Source organism: Odocoileus virginianus, chromosome 17 (assembly GCF_023699985.2).
Source record: "Odocoileus virginianus isolate 20LAN1187 ecotype Illinois chromosome 17, Ovbor_1.2, whole genome shotgun sequence".
Taxonomy (NCBI): Eukaryota; Metazoa; Chordata; class Mammalia; order Artiodactyla; family Cervidae; genus Odocoileus; species Odocoileus virginianus.
Window position 1 is genome coordinate 21,903,779 of NC_069690.1, and position 22,295 is coordinate 21,926,073.

The following is a 22,295-nucleotide window of genomic DNA, read 5'->3' on the forward strand; positions in this document are numbered from 1 at the left end:
GAAGAGATAGTGACTCCTGGGTTTCAAGTACCAGGACAAATGGAAGCTGTTCAGTAACGGCTGAATCACAAGGCACGTGGTAAAAAACAAAAATCAAAACGAGGAGTACAAATGGCTGAATTTTAAAAACAACCTTCCCACCTCTCATTTCTACAGCCTCTGCCACCCTTGTTCTGGGGTGGCCTACCCAGGTATTTAGGCACGTACTGCCACATGTGATTAACTATGGCTCTATACCTTTTACATATATTTATATAAATGGTGATATACACATTGCCATTAAAAAAAAAAACACTTAACAGCATATCTGAGAGATTGTCAACATCATTTGTGTAGCACATTTCATACCAAATGCTAAAGATCATCAACAGTAAGGTTCTGGAATAGATCCAGAAAACTAACCGTGTTTATTGCAACGGAATCTCTCAGTGTTGGGATGACTCAAAGACTCAGCAAAAGCAGCAAGGAAAAGCAGACAGAAGAAAAACAGTTCATCAGTAAAGTCCATCAGTCACCAACAGGTCCGACACGCCAGGAGTGCTCAGCAGCCACAGACCCCTCAACCAGGCAGGGTCTCAAATGACAACAGGCTTGGGCCAGGGGACTGCACTGACATATCCAAAAAGAATGCGAGGGCTTCCCTGGTGGCTCAGTGGAAAAGCATCCTCCTGCCAATGCAGGAGACATGGGTTCGATCTGTCAGTGCAGGAGACGTGGGTTCGATATATGTAAAAGGTATAGAGCCATAGTTAATCACATGTGGCAGTATGTACGTAAATACCTCTGCCGGCCACCCCAGAAACTGGCAACAAGGCTGGCAGAGGCTATAGAAATGAGAGGTGGGAAGGTTGTTTTTAAAATTCAGCCATTTGTACTCTTCATTTTGATTTTTGTTTTTTACCACATGCCTTGGTTTAAGCCCGTGAGTCACAACGATCAAGCCTGTCTGTGCTCTGGAGCCTGGCAGCTGCAACTCCTGAAGCCCACGCTGCCGAGCCTATGCTCCGCACCAACAGAAGCCCACACGCTGCCGTGAAGAGCAGCCCCTGCTTGCCGCAGCCAGAGGAAAGCCTGCACACCAGTGAGGGTCCAACACGGCCAACGTAAGTAAAATTATATACGTAAAAAAGAAAGTGAACAGTACATGTATATGCTCCAGTCTGAGTGCTGCCCTGACTCCCACACCAGAGCAAACAACATCAGGAGGGTCCTCAACAAAACTGAAGGCCAGAAACAAAACACTGTCACACTTTATAATGAAAATTAAGTTGGGTCAATGCCATCTCCACTTGTAACCTGGGTTTTATGCAAGTGGCGTCTGGCACACCTGAGGCACACGCACTGTCTCCAAGTGCCCATCTTCCGATCAGGGACTTCACGCAGACGCCACACAACTGGAGGGCGTTTGAGGGGCTTCCGGCTGATCTCACAGTCTGAGCTGCTGCTGTGACAGTGCCCTATTCCAGGGATCAGGGGACAACAACTCTTTGGCTCCCCAGACTGTACTTCCCCAAACATTTTCAAGTATTCTACTGAATTCATTCAATAAATATTTATTAAGCATCTGCTCTGCATAGGAGGGTTTATTTGAGACACGAGGGATACAATAGTCAATAAAATTATGTTCATGTTGTCATGAAGCTTAACATTCTTGGGAAACGAGAAACAAGCAAATACAGGGACAAGTAGTGGGAAGAACTAGGAAAAAATAAAGTAGGGCAAGAGGGACAGAGAGCAATAGGCTAGCAGAGAGGGTGGCTGTTTAATCTAAGACGGACAGAAGAAGGCTCCTAGATCAAGTGCTGTTTGATCAGATGTGAAGGAGTGAGCCACAAAGCAGAGATGACCTTACCTTCTGGGATAGGTACCCAGAGCGCCAGGGCATCCCTTCTCTCTTAACAAGGACTGCCAGCTACGCAGTGTGAAGGAAGGGGCAGGGGCATGCTCTTCCAGCCCAGCCGGGTGAGAGGAGAGGCCTCTGAGAGAGCATGCAGCTAGCACGCCCTCCATGCAGTTTCTGGATAGTTTCCATCACAGATGAGAGTTATATGTTGAATTTTAAGTTGACCACAAATATTTAACTTCCCTGGGCCACAAATGCAGTATCTTCTCTGTGGTTTAGCTGGCACCAAGTACATATTTACGAATCTCTATATGTCTGCCTGTTATTTAAATTTCTTACAGAAGTGCCAAGGTCTTTAGTTGTGATTTATCCCCTCGCATTCCATATGAGTGGGGCTGAACCCTGATCAGGCCTAATTCTTGGAGGAAGGAGGTATCTTTACCACTGAAGCTCAGGGTCCTCTGAGTTACATTTTCCTATTACTGCTTCCCGCCTCAAAAAATATTACTGGGGGCTGGGTGGGGGTGGGGGGTCCTGTTCCAGGTTCTCGTATTTGAATTACAAGGTAGAAAATACAAAATTTCCCTGTTTTTTTCCCCACAAACAAGAGAATGAACAATAAAAATAAAACACAGAAAATCTATGAACCTTAGCTACATTAGAAAGCAAAACAAACAAAAAACTTAGGTGTAAAGTGCCCTAAGCTTCTAAATATGTATTCTTATCTACTTAGCAATTCCTGAGTATCATAACGAGCACTAGGCTTACAAAGACTATAGGAAACAGTCCCTGCTCCCTAGCTGGGTCTTCAACAAGCTGGCTTGGGAAAGGGCTCTGGCTTGACAAGAGCACAACACTCTGGGTCATTCCCCATCCCAGGGTCAGTTTCTCCTGACAAGCTGGCAAGAAACATGAGGTGGCACTTTTATTAAATAAAGGCATGTGAGCAGAGCGTTGGAAACCTGTCAATTTCAAAACAAGCCCTCCGACTTCATTCTGGGTGTCTGTCATTGCCTTCATCTTCTGCAGCCGCTGACTGGGCCTTTGGGCTATGGTTCTACTCATGTGCCGGCTGTGGGCAGTGAGGGGAGATACCAAGCTGCAGAGCTGAGACCAAACACAGAGAGACCAACACTTACTTTCAGAAAATCAGTGAATTTTCAAAGTATTCAACTTGGAAGGCTAGACGCTCACTTAAAGGGCGACTTCCCTGGCGGTCCAGTGGTTAGGACTCTGCTTCCACTGCAGGGGGCACAGGTTCGGTCCCTGGTTAGGAAGCTTAAGATTCCACACACCATACGACAGACCGCACACCCTGCCCCGGCCCCGCAAAGAAACGCATTAAAAAAAAAAATCTAGCACTGACTTGTAATTAGAATGGCTTTAAGTACATGCATCTAGTTATTCTGTCCACCCTTCTAGTTTTCCACTGAAATGACTGAAGGAAAAAGAAAAAAGAAAGCATATATCAGTACTAGGCAACCACATACCAGAAACTATGAGGAATTTTCTGTAAGACAAACTGCAGATGGGACTGGAATGAGGAAAAGAACAACTGATGTTCAACCCTTTGCCTGCTTGATAAGTACATAGATGAGACTTCAGCAGCCATACCCCACTGATGTCCTTTTCTTGAAGCCATTAGGCAGAGACAAGGTAGGTTCTGGTCCACTCAGGAGGGCACAGCTGGATTCACCAGGGTATCATAAGAAGCTTAGTGGCTGCTGGATCACAACCGTTGTGGTTGGCCACGTGAGGCAGGAGGAAGACAAAGCTGAGTCTGGCTTCTTAAAGAGGCAAGAACCCCAGAATGAGAACACGGGATTGGTCTATTATAGCAAAGAGAAGGGTCAGCTCCTTGCCATGACTAGCTCTAGCTCTACGTTCCACTCTAGAAGTGTTTAACGCCAGCAGGGTAAATCAAATGTTCCTCTTCTCTTTTTATGTGCATGGGAAAATCTTAACAGACCCCCACCTGAGATTTCAATATGAACAAGTACAGGCTGCCTAAAAAAGGATGGGGGGAAAAAATCACCTAACATATGAAAAGGTACTAAACTGAATAGAAGAATACCAATGTAAGGAATAAGTGAGTATCTCTCTAGAACAGTCATTGCAAAAACTCTGGAAACTTTCATTTAATCTTCAACAGTAATGACACAAGGACAGATAAACAGATCATTGTAACAGAACAGAAAGTCCAGAGATAGACCCCAACATAAAGTCATGTGTGTTATATAATAAGTCAGTGGTGCTCAATCAAGGGAAAATGCTCCTGTATGGAAAAAATTAACCTTCTCTCTACCTCAGGCCATAAACAAAAATTAATTTGAGATGGATTACAGACCTAAGTGTGAACGATAAATAATGTAACTTCTACAAGAAAAGAACAAATATCTTCATGATGTTGTAGGCAAATAGCTCTTACATAGGACACAAAAAGTATTAACCATTAAAGAAAAAAATTGATAAATTTGACTTCATAAAAATTAAGAACTTGTGTTTATCAAAAGACACCATTAAAAGTGAAAATACAAGCCAAGGCTGAGAGAAGGTATTTTTAATAAATACATGTATACCCAACATAGAACCTACATTCAGAGTATTTTAAAAAATTATTCTATAAATTGGTAAGAAAAAGATAAGCCACTCACTGAAAGGAAAAATGGGCAAAAGTCAGGAACAGGCACTCCATAGGAGAGGACATCCAAGTGACCAAAAGAAGAAGAAAAGGTTCTCAACATCATTATTCACCAGGGAAATGTGAATCATAGTCACAATGAGATATTTCTGTACACCCACCAGAAAGGCTAAAATGAAAACCAAAATCAAAATTAAAACCAAGAGCTGGCAAGTTCATGGAACAATTTAAGTTCTCTTATACTGCAGATGGTCATGTATACTGGTACAAGTTCCTTGGAAATTTGCTTGGCAGTGTCTACTGAAGTTAAACACACATCTGCCTTACAACCTAACAAGCCCAATCCCAGGTACACATCAAAGAGAAAAAGAGTATATATCCACGGTTGCTTTATTCATAATAACCAAGACTGGAAAAGAGATGTCCACCAACAGTAGAAGCAGCACACTGCAGTGTATTTATACAACAAAACGTCACACAGCAATAATGTGGCATGAACTACTCTTACGTGTAATAACCTGAATGACTCTCTCATAGATTGTGCTGAACAAAAGAAACAAAGGGTATGTACTGAATACAATATAATTCTGTTTATACACACGTCAAAAACAAGCAAAACTAAGAGAGAGTGAACGAGGTCAGGATAATTGTTACCTGTGTTAAGGGAGAGGAGAGAGGAGGCATAACAAAGCCTGCTGGGATTCGAGAAATATTCTGTATCTTGATTGGGGTCACAGTTAGCATGGATATAACCATATGTAAAAAGGTACTGAAGTCAAAAGTAGTGCATATTACTTAATAAAGGTTAAACTTCAATAAACAAGTAAAAAAACACACACACACACACAAAACAGAGTAAACTGCATTTCAATCTAGATAAGGCAGTCATATGAGAAAATAAATGATCAGGAAAAACTATAGGTAAGGCTATAAGCAGCAGTTAAATATAGCAAAAGAAAAGCAAATTAGTGATATGGGTGACTTGGTTGAGTCTCTTCTATAACACAGAAGAAAATATAGAGATGAAAATAATGGGCAGGGGAGAGTAAATCTTTAAAAAGCTATTCCAGAAAGATCAAGACTGATAGGAAAAGAGCAATAATTTAAAAAATGAGAAAGGAAAGGGGGGAAAAAAGGGAAAGCAAACTTTCCAGAGTAACAGAGAGATTTGGAGCTCGAATATTCAAAAGTGAAAGAAAGTGAAGTCACTCAGTCGTGTCTGACTCTTTGTGACCCCATGGACTATAGCCCACCAGGCTCCTCCGTCCATGGGATTTTCCAGGCAAGAATACTGGAGTGGGTTGCCATTTCCTTCTCCATATTCAAAGTTCATGTTAAAAAATTTAATTTGAAACCAACACCTTCATTAGAGATGGCAAAAAAAAAAGTGGGCTTTGTGGGTTTTTTTCCTAATGAATACAAATCTGTATTTGGTGGGAAAGAGTGCTGTGATCAATTAGTAATGCCTGTCTTTGGCACAGAATGATAACACACCTATCAGACATCTGCCATCTGTGACCAAGACACACCGTGGTTCAGTCTTTAACTTCCAAGGACAATGAGAAAAAACAATCCTACTACTGCTGCTGCTGCTGCTTAAAATCGCTTCAGTCTTGTCTGACTCTGTGCGACCCCACAGACGGCAGCCCACCAGGCTTCCCCGTCTCTGGGATTCTCCAGGCAAGAACACTGGAGCAGGCTGTCATTTCTTTCTCCAAAAACAATCCCAGCAGCATTAAAAAACAAAACTAAACAAAAGAACCCCACACAAATCTGACTGGCCTCATACTTCTGTGCCCCACACTGCCCTATTCACGCAGAAGGGCAAAAGAAAGACGTTCTCAGATAAACTAAAATCTCACTGATACCTATGATACCTATACAAACTAGGAAACGGAGGAGTGGTGAGAGGAGGAAGCAGGAAGTCTTAAACTTATGCATGGGAGTGTGTGGCAGAAACTGCCAGTTGTTTCCCATTATCTGTTCTCCTTCTCTTCCTCTGTAATAGAGCCCTTGATTTTTAGCTGTGTATACAGTCCATGGGGTTGCAAAGAGCTGGATATAATTGAGTGACTAACACTTTTTTTCATAGTCTACCTATTAATAGAATAAAAATATTTCCCAGTCTACACTGCAACTACGTTTGGCCAAGTGACTCAGTTCTGGCCAGTATAATGTAGACTGTAATGTGTACAAACTCCCAGGGAAGGCCTTTATTAAAACTTTTTTAAAAATTGCATTCCTTCTCTAACTGTTTCTACTTCGCACAGGCTTGCAGGCAGATGAAGTGGCTGGCATTCCAATAGCTATCTTAGACTTTAAGAGGTTGTTGGAAATGAAAACCAAGTAAAAGGCCCAGCAAAAAAATCAGAAACTTGGTCCATGACACCATGGAAGTGTCAAATCCAAAAACCTCTGGGCTTCCTCCACTTGAGAGGGAAATCTGTCTTATTTAAGTTACTCTTATTGGGGGGTCTTCTGCATCGTGCAGCTGATCATGATCCTAACTAAACTGAGAGCTAGTTATATCCTATGTAATTTTTCCACTTGATAAGTAGAGAAAAAGAACCTAATGCATTTTATTTTAAAAATCAGAGGTAAACAACTGGAAATAAAGTGCTATGAGTACAGAAGTATTGGTTGTACAACACTGAATGTTCTAAATGCCACTGAATTGCTCACTTTAAATGGTTAATTTTCATGTTATACAAATTTTATCTCAATAAATTAAATTCTAAAAAAAAATCCCAAAGTAGAAATTAATAACAGTTTAAGAAATCCAACTTTAAAAACAAAACTTCCAAATAACTTTAGAATCAAAGAGAAAAAAATAAAAGTGATAATCAAAGACTACTTAAAAAATGACCATTATAAGAGTACACATCTAAGTGGATTGCAGCATAACCACACGTTCAGTCATAAAGCTTTCAAGTGAACTAGTGAGAAACAAGCAAACACAGAAGATTCAACACAAGCAGAAGGAAAAAACAAGTTTAAGAACAATTAAAGAAAAAAAAAAGATAAAAGTTAATAAATTAGAGGACAATAAATATAAGAGGTAGTTTTTGAAAATGAAGAAATGTAAACAGCTAACATTTTAAGAAAAAAACCAGAGAACACAGGAAAAAAAAAAGTGAAGATTTTGGAGAAATGAATGATATTTCTGGATAAGGTCAGTCAAGAAAATTGACACAAGAAGTGATGAAAATATCCTCACTGTGGTGATGTTTACACTATCGCATATTTTTGTCAGAACTCATACTTTGAATCAAACACTTAAAACTGTCAAACTATTTATTATATGTACTTGTTATAGCTTAATAACCTTACGTAAAAAATTTTTTTTCTGCCTAAAAAATTGACTCAAGAGCTAAAAAAGCCTTAAAAACACATGTACTAAGGGAAGAAATAGAAAAAAGGAGGTGTCAGAGGCTTTCTTTTCAAAACTACTAGAGGTTGAGGTGCCTTTATAGGTAAGCTCCTTCAGTTTATTCACCTATTCAGTCAATAAGTATTTACTCATGGTATGGAACAGGAGCCATTCTCCAGGCACTGCTCTAAACACTGGGGAGTAAACAGTAAATAAAATCAAAGTTTTTACATTCTGGTGGAGGACAATAAACAAGCAAAGCAAAAACAAAACAATATCCAACTTGTCAGGAGGGTGATGGGAAGTGTTAAGAAGAAAAATAAAAGTTCAGTGAAGGGACAGAGAGTGCCTGGGGTAGACTGTCCATTTCTTAACCATTTATTACTGGTAGAGAACTTTCTGATAAGGCTGGCTCTTGAACAGGAATCCGAAGGACTTTAGGAAGTAAACTATGCCGTTGGGTAACAGCAGAACAGAAGTGCAAAGGCCCAGAGGCCTGAGTTGTTTGGCATGATTAAAGAATGAGGAGGACAGTTTGGCCAGTGAAGAGTAAGTGGAGAGCGGTAGGAGATGAGGTCAGAAAGGATGTAAGCCTTGGCAAGGGCTTGATATTTTCTTCTGAGTGAGATAGGAATCCTCTAGAGGGGCTTGGAGCAGTGGTATTAGCTAATCCAACTTACATCTTAAGATCACCCTGGCTGTTGTGTTGAGACTAGGCTGAAGGGGAGAAAAGATCACAACACGCCTACACTAACAGTCCTAAGCAAGAGAAAGCAACATTTTGGATTAGGGTGGTATTAGTAGAAATTGTTGTTAAATGGCTGGATTCTGTAAATATTTCAAAGGCAGAGTAAAAAGACTGCTGAGAGGCTGAAGGTAAAGTATGAGAGACAGTCAAAAATGACTCTGTTAAAAAAAAAAAAAAAAGACTGTAAGTAAGACAACTCTATATACTTGCCAGGTCACTGAAAAAGAAAAGCTGCTTCCCATTTCTTTGCACAGGGTCAGTACACCAGAATACTCCAATACCCAAAGAAAAAAAGCAGTAAAGACAGAAAAGAGAGGCCCAGGCCCACTATGGAAATGGATATAAATACCTTAAGTAAAAAAACAGCAAATCAAATGTAGCAGACCACAAAAATGCAACCTGAATAAGGTTATCCCAATAAGAAAAGGACCAGTCAAATTTAGAAAACATTAATTTAAAACACACCACATATAAAGATGTGGTACATCTATACAATGGAATACTACTCACAGTCATAAAAAAGAACAAAATAATGTCATTTGCAGCAACATGGATGCAACTAGAGATTATCATACAAAGTGAAATAAGCCAGAAGGAGAAAGACAAATACCATATGACATCACTTATATGTGGAACCTAAAATATGACACACAAATGAACCTATCTATGAAACAGAACAGAATCAGGGACATAGACTGGTGGGTGCCAGGGGGAGTAGAGGTGAAAGATGAGAGTTTGCGATTAGCAGATGCAAGGTGCTATATAGAATGAATATATAAAATGAATAAACAACAAGGTACTACAGTATAGTACATGGAACTATATATTCTTGTGATATACCATATCAATATCTTGTGATAAACCACAGTGGAAAAGAATATGAAAAAGGATGTATAACTGAGTCACTTTTCTGAATAGCAGTATTTAACACAATATTGCAATTCAACTATAACCCAGTGAAAATAAATTAAAAAAGGAAAAAAATCACATAAATTAATGAATAAATGATCAGCTAAGAACAGAATTAGTAAGAAAATTTGATGTGATAGCTGAATATAAAAGCTAGCTTTCCCCAAGTACTATATAGACAGCATAATGAAAAAAATCCCATTCATTATAGCAAGAAAATCAATGAAAAAATGCGGGAGACATAAAAGTACTGATGTCCAGAGAATACATTGTTTTAGTAAGAAAACTTGTAACAATGTCAAATTTACTTCAAAGATATTTTTAAAGTGAATGCAATTCCAATCAAAATACCATGAGGAGTGCTCGTTTCTGGCAGTGCATATAGTAAAACTGGAACGACAGAGAGAAAATTAGCATGCCCCCCTACACAAGAATGACATACAAATTTGTGATATGTAATTTTTTTCTTTTATTGTATATTCGAAAGTTGCTAAGAGAGTACATCTCAAAAGTTCTCTTCACACAATAAAGAAATTTGTATCTATATGTGGTGATGGATATTAACTAGACTTATTAACTTAGGAAATCAAACCAGTCAGTCCTAAAGGAAATCAATCCTGAATATTCATTGGAAAGACTGATGCAGAAGCTCCAATACTTTATGGAAGAACTGACTCATTGGAAAAGACCCTGATGCTGGGCAAGACTGAAGGCAGGAGGAGAAGGGGATGACAGAAGATGAGATGGTTGGATGGCATCACCAACTCAATGGACATGAGTTTGAACAAGCTCTGGGAGTTGGTGAAGGACAGGGAAGCCTGGCTGCAGGGAAGCGCTGCAGTCCATGAGGTCGCAAAGTCGCACATGACTGAGCGACTGAACTGAACTGAGACTTATTGTGATCATTTCACAATATACTCATATATATAATCATTATGTTGTATACCATAAACTAATATGTTATATACTAATTATATCTCAATTAAAAAATACCATGAGGATTTGGGGGGTGGTGGTGCAGTAGGATTGAAAATTATTCTGAAGTTTGTATAAAGCATAAGTAGATGGGAAAAGCCAAAGGTATACAGCAATGAAATATAAAAGGAAAGTGTGCAAACTCACATCAGTAGAATTAGAACACATTACAAAGCTACAGTAACTAAAATGGCAAGGTTATGTTGCCACAAGGTTATGTATGACTAGCAAAAAAATAATAAAAGCCTTAGAAACAGATGCTAGTATGCATCTACATCTATGTATAAAAACAGATTCTAGCATAGTGTATCCCTATATCAGTGTATAATGAAGCTTAACTGTTAGTTAAGCTAAAAGTTTCATAAATCATTTAATAAATGATGCTACTTTATAAACTATTTATAGAGGGGGCTAAAGATGGGGGACACGTGCACATGTGGCTGATTCATGTCAATGTGTGGCAAAAACCACCACAATATTGTAAAGCAATTATCCTCCATTTAAAATAAATTAATTTTAAAAATTAAGTTAGATCTCTGTCACCATTCAGAAAAATAAATTGTTTTTCTTTTTTTTTCCAGTTTTTCAATAATAACAATTTTTCAAAAAGTAAAATAATGAGAATAAAATATGAATATTCATTTGAAGTTAGGAAGACTTTTTAAAGCATAAAGACAAATTTCATAAAGGGAAAATGAAAGATTTGGCTATGTAAAATTTAAATCATTTACATTTGAGAAGAATCCCATAAATAATGGAAGGTAAGTGACAAACTCTAGAATATATTTTCAATGTAAATGACTGAAGAGGGTTCAAACCCTTGTCAGAAAGGCCTTTAAAATAAAAAAGAGTGAAAAATACTCCAATAAAAAAACGCAAAGGATATGAAAAAGGTCTCCTTAAGAAGACATAAAAATGCCAATGCTCAAAAGTACCTGAGAATTCCTCTTGTAAACATTTTCAAGATCATTTTATTAATTACAGTGGTAATTCTCAACATTTCAAAGACCCATTTTATTTTTCACTTTAAAAAGGAATAAAAAAAAATAAAAAGGAATAACTGAATTTGCTCACTGTATTTATTGCCCATTGGAAAAAATATTTACTTGATTCCAAGTGTTGTTCTGGCTATTTAAAAACAAACAAACAAACAACTAATACAACACTGTAAGTCAACTACACTCCAATAAAAAATTAATTTTAAAAATCAAAATATCTCATTGGTATTTCCTTTATCAATGAGATAAATGAAAATGACTGAAATAAATGAAAACATAGGAAATCTCAGCAGAGAAACAAACTGAGAAAGACTCAAATGGAAAGTCTAGAACTGGGAGAAAAAAAAGGAAGCCAACAAAACAAAAGAAACCCAATAATCCAACACCTGAAATAAGAAAGTCACTGGATGTGCTTAAAAGGAAAGGGAGATGATACAGAAGTCAGTAAATTTGAAATCTCAAATCTCTGTATAGCCACAGAGAAGAAGTCCCATATTCTGTGTATATACAATATTCAAATTTCTGGCCTGACTTCTGAACCATGTATGTGTAGATTAAATGTAACAAACAAACAGTAACAACAACTAAACCAGACAAACAAAATGGATGTTTGACCTACGGCAATTTGAGTCCAACCAACCGAAATGCCTAATACACGAAAGAAAAAACCTTTGCTGGAGGAACAAAACAAAATCCACATGGCATTTACAATTATAGGATAAAATAATCTCAAGTCACTCAATGTATAAAGAAACAAGTCTGGGTGACCTACTCTTTTTTTTTAAAGTATTTTTTAACTGAAGCACAGTTGATGTATAAGTTACAGGCACACAACATAGTGATTCATAACTTTCAAAGACCTTCCACTTATAGTGTAAAATACTGGCTATATTCCCCTTTGTACAATATCACTGTAGCTTATTTTATACTTAATAATTCATACCTCTTTATCTCCTACCTCTATATTGTCCCCTCCCTTCAATCTCCCCACTGGCAACAGTTTGTTTATTCTCCCCATCTGTGAGTCTGCTTCTTTCTTGTTATAGTCACTGGTTTGTTTTTGTTTTGGGCTGTGCCACATGGCATGTGTGGGATCTTAGTTCCCTGACCAGGGATCAAATCCATGGCCCCAGCAGTGGAAGCAAGGAGTCTTAACCACTGGATCCCCAAGGAAGTCCTGTTGTATTGTTTAGATTCTACACATAAGTGATATCATACATTATTTCACGTGACCTATTTCTAAGAGAAAAGATAGGAAATGGAGACTACTTTAGAAATGACACAAATGTTAAAATTAACAGCAAGATTAGCGACAAAGTTACTATAGTGGCATTCAATGAAACAGAGGAAAATGACTGAAATAAATGAAAACACAGGAAAGCTCAGCAGAGAAACAAACTGAAAAAGAATCAAATGGAAAGTCTAGAACTGGAAGGAAAAAAAGGACGCCAACAAAACAAAACAAACCCAACAATCCAATATCTGAAATAAGAAAGTCACTGGATGCGCTTAAAAGGAAATGGAGATGACAAAGAAGTGAGTAAATTTGAAGTCAGAATAGAAATCACTCAAGGTAAAGAGGAAAAAATAAATAAAGCCCTTGATTTGGGAGACAACAGCAAAAGGCCTAACATATGTGTACATAAATCTCAGGAGAGATTGGAGCAGAAAAAAATAACTTCAGTAATAATGCCTGAAAGTCCCCTAAATTTGGTGAAAGACAATTTGCAGATTTAAGAGCAGTGAACCCCAAGCAGGAGAAATACAAAGAAAATCATGCCTAGACATATCATACTTAAACTACCGAGAACCAGATACAGAGAAAAATCTAGAGAGCAGCCAGAGAAAAATGCCCCACTACGTGCAGAGAACCCCAATCTGAATAAATGCTAATTGATGTTTTATCAGAAATTATACAGGCCATAAGACAATAGATGACTGTATTTAAGGTACTGAAAATTTTCTATACCCAGTGAAGACAACTTTAAAGAAGGAAGTGAAATAAAGACATTTTTTTCCTGATAAAAGAATACTAAAAGAATTTGTAGCATATGCCTTATGAGAAAAGCCAAAAGCTCTTCAAGCCAGAGGAAAATGATACTGCTTGGATACTTGGCTCTTCACAAAGAAATGGTAAGTATCTGGATAAATACAAACAACAACTTTTCTACCTTCTTAAATTAAAAAAGACACATAGATTTGTTTAATGCAAAATCATAACATTTTACAAACTGAATATCCACATTCCAATGAATGAGGTTGGTTCCTTACCTAACATCATACATAAAAATTAACTCAAAATGGGTCAAAGATTTAAACTTACGAGCCCAAACTACAAAACTCTTTTTTTTTCTTTCTTTTTTTATACAAAACTCTTAAAGCATAGGAGAAAATCTTTACATTGTTGGGTTTAGTAATGATTTCTGAACATGACATCAAAAGCACATGCCACAAAGAAAAAAACACACACAATGGTAAAATTAATGTTACATGTATAGGCACATACATATATATGCATACAAGTATACACACACACACACGTATACACATACATGTATATGTGTGTGCTATATTGCTCACAGCTTGAGGGATCTTAGTTCCCCAACCAGAGATTGAACCTGGGTCCTCAGCAGTGAAATCACGGAGTCCCAAACACTGTATCATCAGGGAATTCCCAATCTTACATATATTTTACCACACATACACAACAGCCTTATCAGCACAAGAATTTAGCATTGTATTTCAAATGTTTGCTAACACTTAAGCTAGTAGAAATAAAATTTGTATGTCTTTGAAGTAAAAAACCAAAAACCAAACACAACCTATAACACTGTCATGTTGGGTTTATAATGTATACAGTATATTATATACACATGTATGTTAATAGTATACAGTGTATACCATGTAACAATTATAATAACAAAGGACAGAGCAATGGGTAACTGGAACTGTATGCCTGCAAGATTTCTACATTTTATGTGAAGTGGTACAATAGCAACTCTTAAGTAGTCTGAAAAGTTTAGGACATATACTATACTCTACAGAGCCACCACTAAAAAACAGCAAATAGAAATATCCAAAACCCCAATAAATAAGTTAGAGTGGAATTCTTAATAAAAATCATGTAATATAAAAGAAGACAGGAAAGTAGGTACAAAAGGAAGATATATATATATATGTGTGTATATATATATATATATATAAACAAAAGAAGGAAAAAAAACCCAGCAGGGACAAACAGAAAACAACTAACAAAATTGTAAACCTAAAATTCAACCATCGGGTTAATTACATTAAGTGTTAATAAACTAAATACTCCACTAGAAAGGAGGAGATTTTCATTATTGATTAAGTGTAAGACCCAAATACATCCTCCTGTCAATAGAGATTTTTATATATAAAGATACAGACTGGTTAAAAGTAAATGGATAGAAAAAGATATACCATGCAAACAAAAAACATAAGAAGGTTGGAATGGCTATATAAATATCAAGAAAAAAACCGATTTTAAGGCAAAGTATTATCAGAGATGAAAGAGGGACATTTCACAGTGATAAAATGGTCAGTTCATCAGGAAGCTATAATAATCATAATGATATGCCTAACAAGAGATCTCCAAATATAGAGAACAAAAATTGACAGAATTAAAGGGAAGAACAGAAAACCCACAATTGTATTAAGAGATTTTAACATTCCCCTCTCAGAAATTAACACAGCACCAAGACAAAATAAGAGTAAAGACAAGAGATCTCGACACTATTGACCACCTTGACCTAATTGATGTTTATACAACACTATGCCCAACACACAGAATACATTCTTTTCATTGTACGTATGGTTATGGTCTTCCAGGTAAATATGTAAGAGGCTATAAAGCAAGTCTCGGTAAACTTAAAAGGACTGAAATAATGCCAAGTATGCTCTCTGATCACAATGGAACTAAATTAGGAATCAATGACAGTAAGATATCCAGGAAAACCTGAAATACTTGGAAATTAAGCCACATACTTCTAAATAACCCATATGTCACTACATACAGATCTTATAGACATCAAAGTAACAAGACGACATTATTATGAACCACTTTATGGCCACAAGTTCACCAACTTAGATTTAACACCGATATTACACAAACTCTTCCAGAAAATGGAGGAAGAGAGTAAACTTCCAAAGTCATTTGATGAGGTCAGTATAACTAATGCCAAAACCTGATAAGATATAACAATATTAATATTCCTCATGAACACAGGCACAAAGATCCTTACCCAAACACTGGCAAATCCAATACAGCAAACAGGATTTATTTAAGTAATACACAGTTGTTCAAACATTTAAAAACCAATCAGTAACTTTTGAAACTTAACAAGAAAACAAACAACCCAATTTAAAAATGGGCAAAAGCTCACTGAACTAAATATACAGGTGGCAAACATATGAAAAGATGCTCAACATCATAAACCATTTAAAAACAGCAAATTAAAACAATCGTGAACTACCACTATACACCTATTAAAATGGCTAAAATCCAAAATACAGACAACACCAAATACTAGTGAGGCTATGAAGCAACAGGAACTTTCATTCATTGCTGGCAGGATGCAAAATGGTACAGCTACATTCAAGGGAGCTGGGCATTTTCTTACAAAGCTACACATAATCTTGCCATGAAACTCAGTGTTAGACGCTCAGTCATGTCTGACTCTTTGCAACCCCATGGACTGTAGCCCACCAGGCTCCTCTGTCCATGGGATTCTCCAAGCAAGAATACTGGAGTGGGTAGCCATTCTCTTCTCCAGGGGATGTTCCCGACCGAGGGATCAAACCAGAGTCTCTTGCATTGCAGGCAGATTCTTTACCATCTGAGCCAGCAGGGAAGCCCTACTCTTACCATATGATTGAGCAACTGTTGTTTTTGGTATCTACCCAAGTGAGATGAAAACTTACCTCCACACAAAAATGTTTACATTGGCTTTACTAGTAATTGCCAAAACCTGTAAGCAACCAAAATGTTCAGTAGGTGAATGCATAAACAAATGGTGATACATTTATACCACTTCCATGAATATTATTCAGGGATAAATATTGTCTTATGGAATATTAGAAATAAAAAGAAATGAGTTATAAAGCCATAAAAACCACCTTAAATGTATATTGGTAAGTGAAAGAAGCCAATCTGAAAAGGCTACACATGATTCCAAAGGTTGTATGATTCCAACTATATGACACTCTGGAAAAGGCAGAACTATAGAGAGAGAAGACCAGTGGTTGCCAGGGGCTAGAGACAATAGAGGGAGGGATGAACAGGTGGAGCACAGGGCGTTTTTAGGGTAGTGAAACTATTCTGTGTCATGCTATAATGGTGGATACATGTCATTATACATTTGTCAAAACCCAAGACTGTACAGCTCAGAGAGTGAACCCTAAACCATGGACTTTTGTTAATAATAATGTACCACTTTATCTGCTCATCAGCTGCAACAAAGGAGCTACACTAATACAAAATGTTAATAACAGGAGAAACTGATGTGGGGAGGGGTGGCCGGGGAGAGAGCGTATATGACTTGGGTTTTCAAGTTCTCATAAAATAACAGCCATAAAGGAAAAACATGATAAGTCAGAATACATCAAAATTAAAAACTTCTGTTCAGCAAGACACTGTTAAGAAAATAAATAGGCAAGCCATGGACTGAGTGAAAACAATTACAAAACATATATATTTGACAAAGTACTTGTATCCAGAGTACATAAAGAAATTTGTAACCCAACAAGAAAACAAACAACACAATTAAAGAAAATGGGCAAGAGATCTAAAACAGATCCTTGATGAAGAAGACATACAGGTGGCCAGTAAGGACGTGAAAAAAGCATGTAAATTCTATATTAGTAAGCAGGAAAATGCAAATTAAAAGCCAAAATGATATACTGCCCCTCTCCTCCAAATGAGGATGTGAAGCAACAGGAACTCCTGCATACAGGTGGAATGGAATATGCTGCAATCACCTCTGGAAAAAGGTCTAACCATCTCCAGTAAAATGCACACATCTACTCTGTAACTCAGCAATTCCAATCCTAGGCACTTACTCAAAAGAAAACACATGTCCATAAAAAGGTGGATAAACAGCCATCTATCCATCCATCAGAGAACAGATAAACTGTGATATATTCATAAAATGGAAAACTAGAAACAAAAAGGAATGAACTGCTGATAAATATGACAACATAAAGGAATCTCAAAGCTTTCTACTAAATGAAAGAACCCTTATTAAAAAAACTATATGCCATTCTTATGAAGTTCTGGAAAGAGCATATCTCATCTATCATAGGAAAAAAGAGTCAGGACAAAGAACTACCTCTGGGAGTAAAGGTGGAGCTAAGGGAGCATAATAAAAAGACTTCAAATTTTGATAGGCCTTGGGTTACAGAAGTATGTGCATTTGTCAGAACCCAGCAAAGGCACACTTAATATTTGTCCATATCATTGTATGTAAATTGTATCTCAAAAGAAAAAACCATTAAGCAAATACTGAACTCTAATGACACACATTCATGCTGAAGGATTTAGAGGAAATACACTGATGACAGATCAAAAAGAAACATGACAGATGGAGAGATGGATGGATAGACAGATGTCAAAGCAATATTATAAACTGAGTGACAGAATCCAGATGTTGAGGATACGTGAGCTCACTGTAACATTCTTTCAACCTTGCAATATAATAAAACATTAAAAACCAATTCTATCACTAGAAAATAAAAAGACAATGTATATTTGGATGCAGTGGACATGGCTGTTTGCATTAAAAAAAAAACCAACCTATCTTTATCCTTGTTGCCTTCACTAAATGGCTGTCTCAGTAGCTATTAAGGAAAACAGGGTAAGTGTCAGAATGTTGGTTTTGCCACCTAGAAGAATTCAGCTGCTTATGTCATAACATTGGCTCTGATACAAATCTTCAAATTTGAAAGGCTAGAAATGTTGAAAAAGTAGAGGCAGTTTCAATACCCAGAAGGCAGGGCTGGGAACTGAGAGCTGTAAATTTGGCTCTGGCAGCCAGTGGGGAGGGGGCCATGGCTGAACGCTGTCAGAAGTGGCCGGTCACGGAGAACCTCGCCAGCTCCAGCAGTTCTCTGTCTGGACGTCAGCCCCACACACTGGCTTCAAACCTCAAGAAACTAGAAGATCTCACCAGTGGGATCCGCCAGAGCAGCTGAAACACGTCCCTGTAAACAATAAATGTTTATCTGGGCAGATAACCTGGCAGATAGCCGCGTCCTGATCTTAGGCAACTTGAAACCCCACAACGGGAGGCTGAGCACAGAGGGGCCCTTTGCCTCTGCCACACGGGTAGGAAGGCAGGGATGGAAGGTGGTCCTGGCTCCTACTACAAGAGAGGCAGCAGGAAGCCAGTCTGCAAGTGCCAGCTTCTTCTCTCCTGGGCCACGGCCAGATGCCTTGAAACACAGCGGGTGGGGACAGAGAAGTCAAGTCAACCAACACTAAACAATGCCACCGCATGAAGCTGGCTGTTACACCACAGCCCCGAAGGTATGAGGAGCTCTGGCGTGTTGGCTGCTGCCACAGGAACCACACTGGCAGAGGGCTTCCCCAGGACTGGGTGGGAGGCTCATCACTGACTCCGGCCACACACACAGGCTCAGTCGCCACCTCGGTCAGTGGCAAACAGCTGCCGAGAGAGGAGGGGCAGACTCTGGGATGCCGCAGTCTGCACAGCCAAGCCTGCCACTTTAGGAGACTCCAGACAAGATTCGTAAGAGCCACGTGGCTTAGACCTCACGGAGGAACTGGGAGAGAGGGCTGCACAGGGAACCAGGCGGCTAGAAGAAAGGAATGGAGGTGTGCTGATGGCACAGAGATGCCGTTCACTGACAACTGTCTCTGCAAACAATTTGACTACCAGTTCTGAAAACCCTACTCCCTAATTGAGGGATTAAGTCTTGGCACTGGTTACTCCTCCATCTACACAGGCGTCTGCCCACACTGCTCTCAGGAGCGGAGAGGACAGGGAAGTGGAACCCACAGTTTGCCTAAAGGGAAAGTTCAGCCCTTGTTCAGCAGATTATGCTTGAGTTCTTTCCCAGGGAAGAGAACGGAGATACTTTAACAAAGGTTCTTTGCTCTGAAAGAGTACCAAGTTAAGTCCAGCAGAACAATGAGGGTGTGGATCTTGGATGAAGCCTAATGGAGGAGTTGAGGAGTGGAGGGGAGAGAGGGGACAGAGAGAGAGAGAGAGAGAATGTCTTTTTTTTCTTCTTTGGATGGTTGGGGGAGATTGCCAATCCATTCTGTAGGCTTCAATCGCACTTATAGCTGCTTTATAATCATTTCCTGAAAACACAGTAGGAAGAGAGTGGTATTTGCTCACCCCACCCTCCATCTAACACTGCCCCAGCAATCCAACTATGTGCTTTAAACTGAGAAGAGGCCAGCTTTTTGCCTTTGGCAGCACTGAAGGCCAGACATTACCAGCACTCCTGTGAACAGCTCAAGGCTCCACCCAAAGAAGACTGCACACACTGAAATCCAAGAGGAATATCATTCCAGCACAAAAGCCCAGGAGAGAAAGAGGAGAGCTGAGGAAGCTGGGTGGGACAGTTGGGACACTACTGAGTTTTGACACCAGAACACCCAAGTGGTTAGCATAAGAATTTGGGTAGAGTGGTGATAGATCAATTCTAGTGTGGGAAAACCAAATGCTACAATAAAGAAGTTATCCGATTACAAGGACAGAGATGACAATGAAGGTAGGGTGTAGGCTAGAGGGCAGAAAGGTAGAGAAAGCATAGAGAACTGGGTTGCTGCTGAGCTAGACGAATTCTGAACACACGGGCAATGTTCCAGCCTCTTTTCAGGAGAGGCTGATGGAGAGTGGTTATGGGCGGGCGGCAGCTAGGACAAACAGGGAAGGCAATGGCAACCCACTCCAGTACTTTTGCCTGGAGAATCCCAGGGGAGCCTGGTGGGCTGCTGTCTATGGGGTTACACAGAGTCGGACATGACTGAAACGACTTAGCAGCAGCAGCAGGACAAACAGGTCCCATTTCTGCTCCAGAAGCTGACTGGAGGGGTCCTTTGCAAGAGAGTCATAATAAAATGTTTATACAAAGACACCTACTCCTGGTTGTCCAAGGCCAAAGGTACCTTACTCCAGAAAAGTGTGTGATAGGCTCTAAACTCTAAGATCCCCAATGCTATTTATTGAGTTTTCCTGTTCACTCCGAGAGGATCTGCAGATCTCCCTAGGAAGTCTTTAGAGAGATGCTCAGAAGGGGAGTAGGAAGACCACTGCGGACAGTACTAAGGACACAGCTCTTTTGCACCCTAACATTACTTCTTTCCTGGCAGGAAAGAGAGAATGGACATGGAAAGGGGGTTCTCTAGTTTGTTTAACTAATTACCTAATTGATTAGTTAATTCTAGTATTATTTGCCTTTTGTTTCTAATGTGCAGGGGTCTCTGGGACTCTTGACCCTCAAGAAAAATGGAATTGGAAGTACACTAGTTAATTGGCACCTGAAGGCACTTTCTGCTCTTTGTTGTTGTTCCCATGAGAACAGCATCAGAGAGATGAACAAGGTATAAATGCTTTAAAGTAATCACCATTTTCATTTAGAAAGGAAATTTATTTTAAAACATTTGATCCACTTTGGGTACCACAGTTTCTGTTTATATGGAAATAAGAAAAGGCAGAAGGAGTTCCATTTCTGCCAGAGGCAGTTTGTCTTTTGCTAATTTTTTAAAAGTTGTATGTTCTTTTTAGTTCTGGAGCAAACTAGACACTTCCAAAAGGAAAACAGAGGAGACAGGATGCTGCGTGACTTGTGGTTGTCTCCTGTCTCGGGTGGGGTCGGGGATGGGGGAAGAGTGTACACGATCACCTCGGGGAGAGACTTATGCCCTCATGGAGGCAGGCCTCTCTATCCATGTTTTTCATATGTGCAGGCATCTTGAGCCGTAAGATGATTCAGGTACTACAAGGCCTCTGCAGGTGTCACCATTGTCCAGTGTTTTAGAAAGAAAATCTGGGAAAAGAATCTAAGAAAAGACTAGATGTGTGTATACGTGTAACTGATTCACTCTGTATAGTAGAAACACACAACATTGTGAACCAACTACACTCCAATAAAAATTAATTTTAAAAAATCTAAAGATGAGTCTCTAGGGCTGTGCTATCTAATACAGTAGTCATTAGCCACATGTGGCTATTTAAATTACTTAAAATTAAATACAAGTAAAAATTTAGTTCTAATAAACAGAAAGACATCCCATGTTCCTGGGTTGGAAAACTTTATATTGTTAAGATGATAGTACTACCCAAAGTTATATTCAGATTCAATGATAAATCAAAATATTTATCTCCCATGAAACTAGTCTAGAATATGTTCATTTGGGGGATGAGATAGTAAGAATAAGAACACACTGAACTATTTTAGGAAGGAAATGACAGTTCTCCATCAGAAATTTATTAATGCAGATCCCCATACTAACAGGTCAAAAAAGACAGACCACATGATCATCAACAAACGAAGGGAAATATTTACTATAATTTAACTCATTTATTTACGATGAAAAACAACCTCACCAAATAGAAGGGAACATACTTAAACTGATGAAAGATATTTATCAGAAATATATGGCAAATAGCAGATATAATAATACCTGTTTAGAAGCACTGCTATTTAAGTCAGAAAAAAACTAAGCATTTCTGTTATTCTGTCATCTATTATTAGAACTCATAATACTAGGGTTGACAGATATAGCAATAGAAAAGAACAGCACTCATATTTATACC

At 38.6% G+C, this 22,295-nt stretch overlaps 1 protein-coding gene and 1 non-coding gene across 6 annotated transcripts in view; one reads left to right on the plus strand and one right to left on the minus strand.

Moving 5' to 3' along the window:
• SMG6 (SMG6 nonsense mediated mRNA decay factor) overlaps window positions 1-22,295 on the minus strand; it is a 197,074-nt gene that overhangs the window by 38,273 nt on the left and 136,506 nt on the right. The gene's annotated exons all lie outside the window — the stretch shown is intronic.
• On the plus strand, window positions 9,871-9,979 carry LOC139039262 (U6 spliceosomal RNA). The gene has a single exon (XR_011492585.1). It is a non-coding gene; the product is annotated as a U6 spliceosomal RNA (small nuclear RNA).